A 14,964-nucleotide genomic window follows, 5' to 3' on the forward strand; every position below is an offset into this window, starting at 1 on the left:
TGTAATAATAAAAACTATGTTACGTGGTTCTTAATCCAAGAGAGAGAATACAAAAGGGGTGAGAAAGAAAAAGAAGAGGGTGATGAGGAACAGGAAAAGAATTACAAATAGGCCATTACTTTGGGAAGACTCAGCTGCTAAGATAGTTGTTATTTTAGGAACGGCTCAAGGAAGGATTACTTTTTTTCCAAATGATTGGGTTATACTATTTAGGGTAAAAGGCTAAAATCAGTATTGATACACTATCCTTCAAGGATATATTAAAATAATAACTTTTTATAAGTGAAATTTGTTATTTTCTCATTTTGATTCATTTGTGTTCAAATATATAAAAATGTAAATTTAAAGTTAAGAGTAAATGCATAAGTTTATGTAAAACCATATGTGGAAGATAAACTTAACTGTCACCATAAACGAGGATACATATGTTAGAGGTAGTTACTGTTAGTTTGTAAGTTGCACTCGAGATGCTTTCAATTTTACTAATTTTACTGACTTATTTTACTTAACAATGGAAAAATAATGCTTATTGTTTGAAGTGTTCATTCAAGAATGGAATTATCTATGGTGTAAGGCAGCCACAATGCATACATACTATTTTGCTGAGTCACAATTGAATCTTTCCCTGTGCCCTAAAATCTAAAACGTTCACGCTCTATTGGTCTGGGAGAGGAAACCCATTCCAAAAGCACATAACCCGTTACAGGAAAAATCCCGGACTTAGCAGCTAGCTTTCCACCTAGGGACCTTTCACAATGAACTATTCCCGCTAACAGTGCACCCAGGGCAATGGTTCTAAAACTTCAGTGCACACTGGAATTTCCAAAGCCACTTGTTACAAATGCAGAAGTGGGAGCTCCACCCTCAAAGATTTGAATTCAGGAAATTGGGAGTGGAGGGCACGTGTTCAGATTTTACAAATGTCTTGTTTAAAATTCTGATTCTGAAACAGATGACCACACTTTGAGAGACTGAGAAGAAGAGAAGAAAATCAGAATTAAAACCAGCATACTATTTTTCATAGTCATATATTATAGACCGCAAAGCCATGGGAGGGGAGATGTCAGAATTGCATCTTTGGTACAAACACTTCCCTATTGATAACCAATAGCAGGTCCCAGATCCAGATATAAGAGCTTAACAGAGAAGATCAAGAAAGAGAGAAAACGCTGAGCACATGCATGCATTCTACATGCAAACACAAACATGTACACGTGTATCTTGGGAAATCAGAGATTCTTCTACAAGAAAAGTATAGACTATAAATTACTTTCATTCCTCAAGTGGTACTAAACATTGCATATCTTTGAAGGTGAAGGTACTATTCCTATAACTATAGAACTGTTCCTGAATCAAAAGTTTAGTACTTTTAGAGAACAACACAAGGCAATCAGATATAAATGTTCATTTCTGTGGGTGAGTCCATAATATGAAAGGGGACCCAGGAAAGGAGAGCCATACCAACTAACAGAGGAGGAAGGACTTCATGATGGAATGTGTGTGCATTTCTAAGGAAGATTGAAATGTGTAGGAAGCTGTGAAGATGGAGAATGTAGAAGGAGAACAAATCACTCACAAGTCCATACAGACAATCACTTTTGCTTTCTGCCCATGCTGTCGACTCTGGTAACTAGCTTTATCAACTCATTCACAGTTTAGTTCTGTTCCATGCCCACATTTATGGGCAGCCTACTCTGACTCCAGTTTTATGCGAGGTTCTGGGGACACAGAAAAAATAGAAGATGGAAGACGTGGTCCCTGTATTGGAGAAGTTATAGTCAATGACCCAGAGCCAGGCTCATGGTGTGAAATGAAGAACTCCACTTAGGTAACTCTGAATACAACCTTAAGTTATAGTTCCACTCCCCAGAATAATGTCCAGGCATATTAGTTAGAAAAAAGCAGAGTTTCCCAATGTAATAGAAACACAAAGGACAATTGTCACCATGCATGTGGCTCAGCAGTGTTTACAAAATATTTTCAAATGCATTATCTCATGTAAGTGTCATAAAGACAGCTTTGTTTTGTTCAGTGCACCCCAAGTGCTTAAAATTCCGCCTGGCATGAGGTAGGTCTTACCAAATATATGCTGAATTTAATTGAATCCTCACAGCTCCCACATTTCATAGAAAAGGAAGTAAGGTTACACTTGCTCTTTCTGAGCCATCCCGGCTCCCCCAGGATCAATCCCAGGCTGGCAGAAGTGGCACTACCATCTTTGCAGCTCCAGAGCTCTCTGTTCTGCACAGTCGCTAAGAAATTTCGGTCCATTCATATTCACTGTGTTCTCCTGGGCACACACTGGGCCGGGATGAAGCTTTAAAGCCACCTGGTGATGAAGTGAGTGGCTCCCTCAGCCTGGCAGCTGAGCTCTTTCTTGGTCTGTGGAAGGAGCTCATTGAACAACTGGAAAGACTGCAGTTACCCCTTTGGCCTGTAGGTGGAAGCAGCTCAGCACTTTCGTTTGAGAAAAACAGGTGTTTTTTTGTGTGTGTTAACTGTTGTTTCTCTTAGTGTCACACACTGTCCCTTCTATCTATATTCTTTATAAGAATACACTTCCTTAGAAGGAATAGCTGATTTATACCACAACTCATGAATGCTCTTCTCACTCATTTTTAATTGCCCAGTGCTCATTGGAAAAACTTACATGACAAAATCAGTTGCTGTTGTCAGAGGCCATACTGACTATAACTAATAGCAAAATAAATCTGTGGTTAAAAGCTTGGACCTCAGAGTCAGGCAAACCTGAGTTCAGGCTAAGCCACTTAACACATGTGCTCTCCTAGGCCGGTCACTTAATTGCTTGCTCAATAAAATGAGAATTATGAAATCTGTCTAAGATGGCTATGAAAGGTAAGTAACATTTTCAAAATCCTTAATACAGTGCCTGGAAAATAATAAACAATGAATTATGATTTCAGAATAGATGAATTGGAACCCCTTTCCCTAGACTTACAGTGAGATTTGAGAACTCTCTCCTTTCTCCATGATGACAAGGAAGTGAGACTCAACACATACTACCAGTTGTCTCCAAAAAATCTAATATTTATCTTCTTTGTTGCAGTTCACAGTATATGGCGATGGGGGCGGGATGCTGGGTGGTGCAGGGCTGAGATAGCTGGCCACTAAGAGTTGCAAAACAGGTTCTAAGACACCTCTTTTGCAATTTCTGCCTGGGGTCTCTCATCTCATTGTGGAATGTGATATTTTTTGTCTAGTGACTTCAGTTGAAACTGGGACTAAATGCTTCCAAATGAAAAACGTATTACAGAGACTCATGTGATGTTAGACTGGAACTCTAGTGTTCATCCTGGCTAGACCATGTTTAGATTGGTTGTGCTTAGTTCTGAGTACCACCAGTTAATGAAAATGGAACCCATCTAGAGGAGAAGCTTCCAGGTAGTGAAGTTAATGAGGAGATTGGCAGCCACCTCATATTAGGTATGGCTGAGAAAGTTGGGATCGAGAGGGTATTTGAATCTAAATAAAGGAGACAAACATGATAGTGGGTTTTAAATAATAGGAGAATTGCCATGTAGGAAAGAAATGATGATCTTTCTGGGAGGCTTTGGTGAATGTGACTAAAATATTTGAAAGCATAGGAAAACAGAATTGTACTCAGTTAAGGGAGAAATTTCCAACAATCTCCAGTCTGGTCTGGTGGGTTTCTTGACATTGAAGATATTCACATAGAGGAAGGCTTACCACTGGTAGAGAGTTCATGAATCAGTTCATGATGGGATACTTGGACTCTCCAATTTGAAAACACATGGGAGAGCATGAGGTCCTGGAAATTTTATGCAGTTCATTTATGTCTTACTTTACATAGAATTTGAGTCTTACTTAAGCCAAATCTCAGAGATGACTCAGTGAATCATTCATCAAAAATCACACCTCAATTCAGCAGCAATGCTTACAGCATTACTCATTCTGTAACTTATTTCACCTGGAAAAACAAGACTTTCATCATGTTACAGTACCATTCAGCCTTCAAAGGTGCTTTGGGTGAATATGCTAGAATAAACCTGGTATCAAAGGTTAGCATTTTACTCCCTTTGAGTTAACACGTAACTCATAAAGCCATCCTAACATGAAACTTTTCTGTTGAATGGCCTACACCCCTCTACCGACATCCTTATGTTCAGTATTAAATTGGTATTAAGTGAGTCCGTCAGAATCAGGCTTCTCACACGTGAAAATCTTTTTTCAAATGATTCATGCACATTCAATTTGCCATACCTAAGTTTTTCTCATCATTTTGCTCTTCATTCTTATTTTCTCTCCTCATATGTAAGCATTCACTTATGGAGTTAGTTTCAGCTCTTCTGTTTACATCACAAAGACTTTGGGGCACCTGGGTGGCTCAGTCAGTTAAGCATCTGACTTTGGCTCAGGTCGTGATCTCAAAGGTCATGAGTTCAAGCCCCGCATTGGGCTCTGTGCTAACAGCTCAGAGCCTGAAGCTGCTTTGGATTCTGTCTCAGTCTCTGTCTCTGTCTCTCTCTCTCTCTCTCTCTCTCTCTCTCTCTCTCTCTCTCTGTCTCTTTCTCTCTCTCTCAAAATAAATAATAAGCATTAAAAACAAATCCCAAAGACTCTGTGAATGGTGAATGTTCAGTGTATCCTTCATCCATATTGGGTAACACTATCAGGGGATTGTAGGACATGCTCTCACAAACTTTCAGGCTGTGTCCTTATCACTGCCCCTCTGTGCCCACCTTTATAATCCAGTGGGATCAATTAATGTATTCTTACCTCAGCTCTCTGGGATGAAAATAGCACAAAGAAAGTTCCCATCAAGACAGTGGATTACTAACTTCCAATTTCACTTACTACACTGGTGCTAAATGACATCAGTGATAAAATCATGTTAGCAAGGGCCTGGAGCTGGGAGGAAAGAGTGAGTACTCTGCTGTATCCATAGTTTAGCATATTTTTGGGACAGTAGAGAAAAATGAAGTTGGAGTGGCAAGTTATGGTCACATTGTAGAAGATCTTCAATTCCAGATTGAGGAGCATGGATTAACTTGATATTTGTTGTGAATCAATGAACGTTTTCAACAAGAAAGCATGAGTGATGAAGTAGCAGAGGGACCAGACAGCATTCTTTTCTTCTGCCCCGTGAACTTAATTCCTCTCTGTCCTAATCCTTAGCCTTTAAACCAGAGTGAGCTCCACCAACCAGGTATGGGGAAGCAAATGTAAACAAGTCCTGATCAATGAATTATACTTTAGGAAATTACCTTCACTCGTTCCTTTGCTCTTTGCCCCAAATCACCCCATGCCAGTGTCCTGTCTTCCAATAGCTTCCTGGATTCAGAGTCTTTGGAGTCTATCAGTCATTGAAATCCTGGTACTGACCACTTGGACTTGTAAATGGACTGGACTGTCTAGTTTTTACCTGTGGTGGCTCCTAGGACACAGCTTGTACTCCCCCTCCTGGCCAGTCTGACTAACATCCATCCCATCCTGCTCACCTCTAGTCCCTGGGACCTCCCCTTGTGTCAGTCCGTTTAAGAAGACCTGTTTCCTTTTGTCCACCAAGGAGAAGCAACTCCAGTCCTTAACTGACCCTCTGGTTCTTTGGCACGTGACCTAAAATGTACTAATTTAGAAGCAAATTCATCAGCCTAATTTTTTTTAACCTTCATAACTTGTCTACACTTTACACATCCAGCATTATTTTCACAGTCAGTCTTGAGCTGGAAAAGCAGTAGAGAGCCAAAAGGGAACAGAAACGCAAAGGACGTGACTGCTCGGGGGGAGGAACGTGTGGTGGGGACATCTTGCTATTTCTACTCCATAGCCTACGCTGTGTTCCGTGTAAGTAGCTACTGCTGGAACCACAAACACTCTGACCTTTCCTGACTTATATCTTTGCTCATATTGCTTTGTCTTTAGGAGTGATCTCCACTAATACTCCAAACCCACTTATCCCAAACCAATATATCTTTCCAGATGCCTTCTTCAGAAAGCCTGTTATTAATAACATGAGACAGCATTTATCTTTCCTGTTATTTCCTCTGTATATCTTGAGATGGCTAACTATGTTATCAACTTGAGTGGGTCACAGAGCACCCTGATATTTGGTCAAACAGTACTCTGTGTGTTTCTGTGAGGGTGTTTGGGTGAGATTAATATTGAAAGCAGTATACTGAGTAAAGTAGATTGTCCTTCTTAATGTGGGTGGGTCTCATCCAGTCCTCTGAAGGCCCGAATAGAACAAGGCTAAACTTCCTCCCAGTAAGAGAGAATTCTTCCCATCAGACTGCCTCCAAACTGGGACATTAGTTTTTCTCTTCCCTTCAGACTTGAACTGACACATTTGCCCTTCCTTGGTCTGCAGACTGCCAGCCTTCAGATGGGAACTATAATTGGCTCTCCTGGTTCTCAGACCTACAGATTGTGGACCAATTCTTCTGGGTCTCCAGCTTAACCATTCATCTTGCAGGCCTTGGGACTTGACTTGCCCACCACCATAGCCACAGTAGAGTGATAGATACATGTAGATATAGATATATAGATAACTAGGATATATACAGACAGACACATATCTCCCACATCCTATTAGTTCTGTTTCTTTGTAGAACCTTTCTATACCTCTCATAAGACAATGATATATTACCCCCTCTTTCTTACTCAGTCCTTATCAATGTAGCTCCCATTCTAGTTATTATGCATTTTTTTCCCTTAATCTGTGGTAACTTCTGTCTCTGAACATATGTTGATGCTCTTTCTTCTGGCTGAGATGGTTTTTATTTTTCTTGCCATTTATTATAATCCTCATCATCATTAACTTCACGGACCCTGATTTGATATCATTAGCTCACTCTCCTCTCTGTCGTTTGGATTTGTAATCCACAGGCACATAGTTTAGCACGTCATTATTTCAAGTTTTCTATATGTTAGTCTGATGTCTCCAGATAGTGCTTGACAAAACAAAAATCTTCAGTATAAAGTATATGTTAGGCATATGATGGGCTTACTATCCCCAAATCAATAAAACACCATTTAAGAAGTTTGCAGTCAAATAGATAGATACATGATAGATAGATAGATAGATAGATAGATCTTGTGTTGAAATATGTGTTTCTGAAAAATGTTTTAGGAGCATAAATGATGGAGTAATTAATATCTCTAGGCAATTATTGCTAAGACTTAATGGAGGAACTGATGGTTGATCTGGTATTTAAATGCTTAGACGTCACTGAACACAAAAGATGGAAAAAGAGTATTGCTGGCAAAGGAACAAAGGCCCAGGGGTCAATCTCATTGTTGAGAGATGAGTTTGTGATAGCCATCCTCTAGGCGAATGAAACAGGGATATTTATTTATTTATTTATTTGGCCTGTACTAAGTACAGTGATTACATCATTGTAGAATCTCACAGGCTGGGGTTGTTTGTTTGTTTAAGAATATAAGTTTCCTGGAAATAGAAACTGTGCCTAGTTTTACTGAATTCCAGGGTTCAATAACTATATGTTGAGTGAATGCATAAATTAATAAATGAGTTGCATTTCCATTTGTTAGGTGTCATGCTGGAAACTCATCAGAGAACAAAATACGCCAGTGGGGAAAGGACATTCAATAATATTTAGGCTCTTAATAGATATTTGCTATCTCTCAGATAAAGATATAAGTTTACCTTTCACATTCTACATAGGTCCCTCTACAGTGGTCCAGTAATAGTATAGTTTATCTGGAATACATTTTACGTTTAAGAGGCAGGACGTTTTAGTAAAAGGCGAAAGATTTATACGATCTGAAGAGAAACCAGAGTATGAGAAGCAGGACGTTTTACTAGAAAATACTGAGCTGAAATTCCATATACTTGGTTCACTCCCAGGTACACTTTAGATTTTCTTAGCTTTTATGATAATTAAGTAGCTTTAACAATTGTCCAGTAAATTTGGTCATTATAGATAGTCAATTTATGTAACAGAGGTTCAAAACAAAACTTCAAGTAAATTTCTATACCTATGCTTCATATGAATAAAAGGTCTATATACGAGTTTTCAAAGAAGTAATGGAAAGAACTCTTTATCAAGTTAGCTATATTTAACTGGAGTTCATGAACATTTTCACTTATATTACTTAATTTTGTATTTAAGATGTAATTAGAAAAGCATCATATCACCATTTTTTAGATGAAGCAAATGAGCACCGTTTGTCAAAAGACTTAACCAAAGTGACAGAACAAGAATGTGGCAGAATCAGAGTTTGGATGCAAGACAAAGCGGAACACAGGCAGGTGTCCAGTAGAAACTATGAAAGCCAACGTACATGAGTCAGGGAAATGGAAGTCCTTCTGAAATCAAGGCCTCCTCACACCTGGCAAGTGTTCAGGGACAAGCTTCTACTCTACCTGGTAGCTGTCCAAAATCCTGACTCCATAAGATCCTAAGGCAGGATTCAAGTGTAAGATCAACGTAAGACCGAACAAGATAGAATCAGGGCCTGGCACTCGTGACCTTCGGATTGTCATCTTGGTCCTACAAAAGCTTTGTACTGAAACTATGAAGCAAGTCACTTCACTCATCTAAATTTATCAGTGAAATAGTTTCAACCAACCTGCCCTCAGGGAGGCGGTGAAATTGACATCACTCAGGAAAGGTGGAAGGCGCTCTATTGTACTTTGTATCCTGTTTTATATCCGTGTAGAAACACTGTAAAGTTTTACCCTCCATCAGAAAGACCTTCTGGCACTCTGGCCTCTTCCCTCTCTCCCAAACCTACTCACTGGGATCCTCTTCCATCTTTAAGAAACTTCTCAAGTGTTTTCTTCTTATGAGTATAGTGTGACGCCCCCGTTTGTATGTAATCTCTCCTTTGAACTAATTTTAACTCTTAGCTTATAATACATATATATATATATTTATTACATATATTACACATATACATATACATATATTACATATATATATTACACATAAGAATACTTATTAGTGTTGCAAACATTTACTGAAGGCTTATTACATGACACAAACTAATTCTTTTTTAAATATCATCTCTTTTCATTCTCCCAACAATCAGAAGAGGTCATTGCTATTATGAACACACATTTTATGGATGAGGAAACAGGTGATATATATTTTTTCATTATTTAAAAACATTTTTAACGTTTTTATTTATTTTTGAGAGACAGAGAGAGACGGAGTGTGAGCAGGGGAGGGGCAGAAAGAGACGGAGACCCAGAATTTGAAGCAGGCTCTGAGCTGTAAGCACAGAGCCCAACCTATAAACCGTGAGATCATGACCTGAGCTGAAGTTGGACGCTTAACTGACTGAGCCACCCAGGTGCCCCTAGAGTGATGGATATTTTTTTAATGCTTATTTATTTTGAGACAGAGAGATAGAGCACGGATGAGTGGGGGTGGGGCAGAAAGAAAGGGAGAGAATGAATCCCAAGCAGGCTCTGTGCTGTCAGGGCACAGCCCAACAGGTCGCCCTGTCTCTGAGCTGAAATCAAGAGTCAGATGTTTAACTGATTGAGCCTGAATGGAGTGACATTTCATGCTATCCCAGTTTTCACAAGTAGCACATAATGGAGCTGGGATCCTGGGTCAGACTGACTCCAGAGAATATGGTACTAATGCCACTATACAAGGTAGACTTCTACCTTATATTAGCACCACACTTTTTCCTACTAGATCACTAGAAACCCATGGTTAAAACCAGAAGGCTATCTTGGAGGTAATCTTGTTTAGCCACCCCATTTTACAGATGAAGAAAAACAATGAGACTCCAGGAAAACATTGTATCCAAGGTGACTGACACAACTGTGAATGAGATACATAGGACCAAAGCCCCTCCACTTTTCACTTTCCACAATGCCTGTGAGATTCATCAGGGCATAGAGGGCACCTCCTCACCCTCTTATCACCTGCATGGCCACCTTCTTATAGCAAGTGTTTAAAAACTAAATTTTACTGGATTTTTTTGTAACCAATGGTCAGTAATTAGAACATGTGGAGATATCAGAGTATATCATGGTTGTTAATGACATACATCAAATGCAAGCTACTAACTAATATTCTTACATATGTAAGGAGACTTTAAACAGATAATAAAAACATTGGTAGACACTGTTTTTACTTTTTTTGTTTGGCAGAGATCGATTAAATTGATCAACTAAGTTATATTAAGCCAAACTGATTTATAGAGATGAAATGAACTACAAGGGATAAAGCCCCAAAATGGGGGTTAGGCATGAAAATTCTCATGGTAGAAGGAAACTAATCACGTGACCATCCATTTAAACAAAATTTTCCAACCACAAAAATTCAAACAGTGGAAAAAAAAAAACTTTCCTGGGTGGTCAGCTGCATTAGCATCAATTCCTCAGTACCTCCTTTACCACATTGGCTTTGCACTACCATTTTAAAGGTCCCCATTGCTATCAGGAGAAAATACAACGTATTTAGCTCGGCATCCAAGATCTTTCCCACTCTGACCCTTGTCCGCTTTCCTAGATTCACCTGTTACGACTCCTTAACATGCACGCAGTTCCTTTGGACCAGTAACGCTCTCTAGCATCTGGACAAAGCCTTTTCCTCTATCTGGAAGATCTCTGCTCTTCCCCTCTCCTCACCACTTAACTCCTCTGCCCCTTTATAGACTCAAGTTTCCTTATTTAGTAGGTGATTGACTTTTAAAACTGTTTGATCATCAAAATCACCTGAGGAGTTGTTATCAAAAAGCAGATACCCACAGAGATTGTGGTTTCCGGGCATCATAATTTCTTAACAGAGCTTTGGGAGATTCTGGGAAATCACTGCCTTAGATAACTGCTCAGAACCTACCCTTCACTATGATATCACTTATCAGACTGTAATTGCGTCTCTCCTCCCAACCAGAGACGCTCCTTATTGGCAGAGACGCGCCTTTCATTTCTCTAACACCAGCCAGCATTAGGTCATTAAGCAAGGTTGTGCGAATAAATGAAGTTGGCAGATCACCAGCTTCTTTTCTCAAATTGTTCCCTCTGTTTACTTTATTTTCTAATAAGCTTTTCAGACCCTCTTGGTTAAAGTTGATAATACCGTAAGTTATCCTGGTAGATATTTTTCTTTTTCTTTTGCAACACTTTACAGTCTGACTTATATTTATGTATTTGGACATCTCTCCCACTGAGTTCTGAGCTTCTGAAGTCAGAGTAAGTCTTTTTTTTTTTTTTTTCAATTCTGTGATTCTTTCAATAATCATGAACATACCACATTCATATTTGTTGAATTAAAATAAAACTTATATTTCTTTAATTTCCTCATCTTTCATATCACTGGGGTTCCCAGAATCAAACACTTTAGGCCCACATAACGTGTAACATTTCACAGAAATACAGCCAATTAACTTGAGTTTGTCTCATCTAAAAAAAGCTTTTGATTCTCAAGCAAAAATTTAGGACCACACTCATATATATCCAACAGGAAGAGGGATGAGGTTTCAGAATGTGGGAGTAGGACATAATTAGTACAAGGACACAATATTCTTCATAGTAGATAAATCTGTAGTCAGTTTCAGAAAAATATATTCTGAAGTCGGTGATGTAGATTAGTTTGCAAATTGTGTCTCAGTCACTCAACTCCAATGTCCCTTTAGCTCCAAGTTCTCTCCAGTAGGATCTGTCAGTAAAAGCAGTACTTGAGAATGGTTCTGATGTTTGGCAAAATGAAGGAGGTGGTTACTGGAATTATTGTTCCCAATGTGATAATCTGAAATCCAGATATTGGGGGAAAAAAGACAAAAATTTAGAGCTGGGTAACTAATCAGGGATTTAAAAAAAAAAAAATGAAAGGGCTAAATCAGGGCAAGGGTGAAGAAATCGAGAAGGATTAGAAAAGGTTGGTGACCAGAGGAAGATAACAATTAAGAAAGCTAAATCTAAAAATTGTCAACATGCTGAGTACTCATTTTGGATTGACCCACAAACACTTTGCTGGGTAGAGGGAAGACTCTTGAAATAAATAAATCAGAATCAACTGTAAATGTTGCACAAATATATAAATGATGAATGAACAAATGCATGAAAGGATATCCGGATCAGTTTATGTCCGTAATTGCAAGTAAGGTCATCATACTGTGTTCTACCGACACTTTGCCATCCTCTTTGGGCAGAAATGTCTAATTCTCTCAACTATAACTGGGCTTGCTCTCTCTCTCACACACACACACAAACTGTTGTTTTTTGCTTTATGAGATATTTTTATGTCTAAAACATTCCCTTTTACTCCTGGCATGTGGGCCTTTCAGCTGAGGCTGCAAGGGGCAATAGCTTTTTCTACTAGGACTCAACTCTGATCTATAATGAGGCTACACTCATAGCTCTGACATTCCAAAGAGCCCAGGAGTTGGAGCAAAATTAAATGCCAAGTCTATGAAACAAAATAAAACAGCGTAAATCCCCTTGGTCAGTTAACATTTGCAAAAATGCTGTCAGTAAGTTATTAAGCAAATACTATTTATTTGACCTTCAGGAATTGTATGTGAAAGGAAAAGGTAGGACTGCTTATCATTTATCCTAAAGTGCATCTCACACGCTAGAGTTTGAACATCCCTTCTGAATATATAAAAGTGACTGGAGTCAGGTGCAATAAGGAAAGAAACAGAAACACTGTACTTCACAATAAACACACAAAGTATTATTGAAAGTTTTGTAAGCATATGCACCTCTTTAAAGAGAAACACACAGGGGCACCTGGGTGGCTTGGTCGGTTAAGCGTCCGACTCCGGCTCAGGTCATGGTCTCGCGGTCCGTGAGTTCGAGCCCCGCGTCGAGCTCTGTGTTGACAGCTCAGAGCCTGGAGCCTGTTTCGGATTCTGTGTCTCCCTCTCTCTCTCTGCCCCTCCCCTGTTCATGCTCTGTCTCTCTCTGTCTCAAAAATAAATAAATGTTAAAAAAAAAACAAAAAAGAAACATACAGTCCAGAGACCTGTAAATCTAATGCCATTGAAATTTATTTAGCTATACCCTACCCTGCTACCTTCAATTTAAAGATGTCAAATACAATGATAGACCTAATTGATCTTTGCTTATATTCTTATTAATGATACTTAAAATTAGAGCAAATATAGTAGTAGAACTCAGCATAGAGTACATGTAAAATGAAGTTTGTTTTCTTTTAAGTATTCCCTTTAAGCCAAAAAAGACGCATTTCTGTTTATATTAATAACTGGTATTTTTCAAAACATAAGTATCAACTGAAAACGATGTGCCTGGATCTAGCTAGATGAGCTGGTATCTGAATGTGGGAGTGAATTCACAGATCTCGCATTCTGAACTCCATGTGCTACACGTATTAGATTCAACCACAAGAGGATTGTTTTCCAAACAGATGGCCAACAACGAGTCCCATCCTGCAGAGTGATGAAGAATGGAGTGTTTGAGGGCGTTAGAAAGGTCAGGAGGAGAAGAAAGTAAACAGTCGACTTGCCACTCCTTCAAATGGCATCCTCCATAAGCTGTGAACATTTTCTGAGCTAAAGCACTTCCTAAGATTTATTGATAATTTACACATTTAGCCTTGTACACATTAAAGACCTCTAACCCCGCCAAAGTGGAAACTACCAACAACAATAACAAAAAAAAGAATAAAAAGAAAAAAATCTATTTTCAGTGTTGGAGGGAAAAACAGAGAAAGAACTTCCTAGGGCTGCTTCCAGTGATTCATGGCCCCACCCCTCACATGGTAGACTGGACTTGATTTTTGGTAGCTGGAGTTTTTTACTTGCTTTTTTATCTCTCTACAACCTTTCTATGCTTGAATTATATGATTCTATCAGCTATACCCTCACAAGCAGTAATGCTGCTGCCTAAAATCCCTACTCTTACTTTTATCACCCATAAGGGAAGACAAGCATCTGAGACAGCCCCTGAGAAGCTTCTTTTTACAAAAATAAAAGAAAAGGGAGAGTCATATATTTCCTAACAAGTAAGGTAAGGTTCTAATTGCAGGGGAAATATATAAGGATCTCTCAGATCCTTTGCCAGATTAACAATTAAAAACTATGCTTGTGTTATATGTTAAAAGTATGGGTACATTTTGGACTGTCATGTGTTTTCCATGTCACTGATTGGTTCTACAGAACCAGTAATATATTTCCTATATCACTTCTTGGTTCTGAAGAATTTATTCATAAAGAAAACATGTTGCCAGAGCACTGTACTAGATATTGGACAAAGATAACTAAGAGTCTTTTCTCTAGGAGTTCACAATCTATCTACAGCACAATTGCTTTAGGGCAATGCAAAGTAGTTAAATGCCACGTATCACAACTATATTTAAGGCATGTCTACTACTCAGGCTTAAGTTCAGAAAGGAGAGTGTCCCTTAGAACTTAATGTTAAAAAACATAATTAAGTTAACCTTTCTCTCCTTAAACTGGTCAAGCAGATTAGGAATCAGGGACCACATTTCTTGTTCCTAAATAAGTCACTCCTAAAAATGTAATATGTTCTGAGCCTGGATGCTTTGTGGAATCATTCATAAAATATTTCTATTACTGCTAAGTGTGAAGTAAGAATTTGCTAGCTGATAGTCTCAGTGACATTCTGGAGACGGAGGTAGATTATGGATGAGGAACAAGGAACAAGAAGAATAAAGACTCTCAAAGACCCGAGTTTTAGCTCCAACTCAGACACATAGTCATTAATTTAGTAAAAAATATTTCACTACTTTTAGTCTTTAAAAAAATTTTTTAATGCTTATTTTTTGAAAGAGAGAGAGAGACACACACAGAGCGCAAATAGGGAAGGTGCAGAGAGAGAGGGAGACACAGAATCCGAAGCAGGGTCCAGGCTCTGACCTGTCAGCACAGAATTGGATGCAGGGCTCAAACCCACAAACCATGAGATCATGACCTGAGCCTAAGTGGGACGCTCAACTGACTGAACCACCCAGGTGCCCCGTTCACTACTTTTAGTCTCAACTTCAAAGCCTGAGGAGGAAAGGAAGGGAGCTCTCG

The sequence above is a fragment of the Felis catus genome, chromosome C2 (assembly GCF_018350175.1).
Source record: "Felis catus isolate Fca126 chromosome C2, F.catus_Fca126_mat1.0, whole genome shotgun sequence".
Classification (NCBI taxonomy): Eukaryota; Metazoa; Chordata; class Mammalia; order Carnivora; family Felidae; genus Felis; species Felis catus.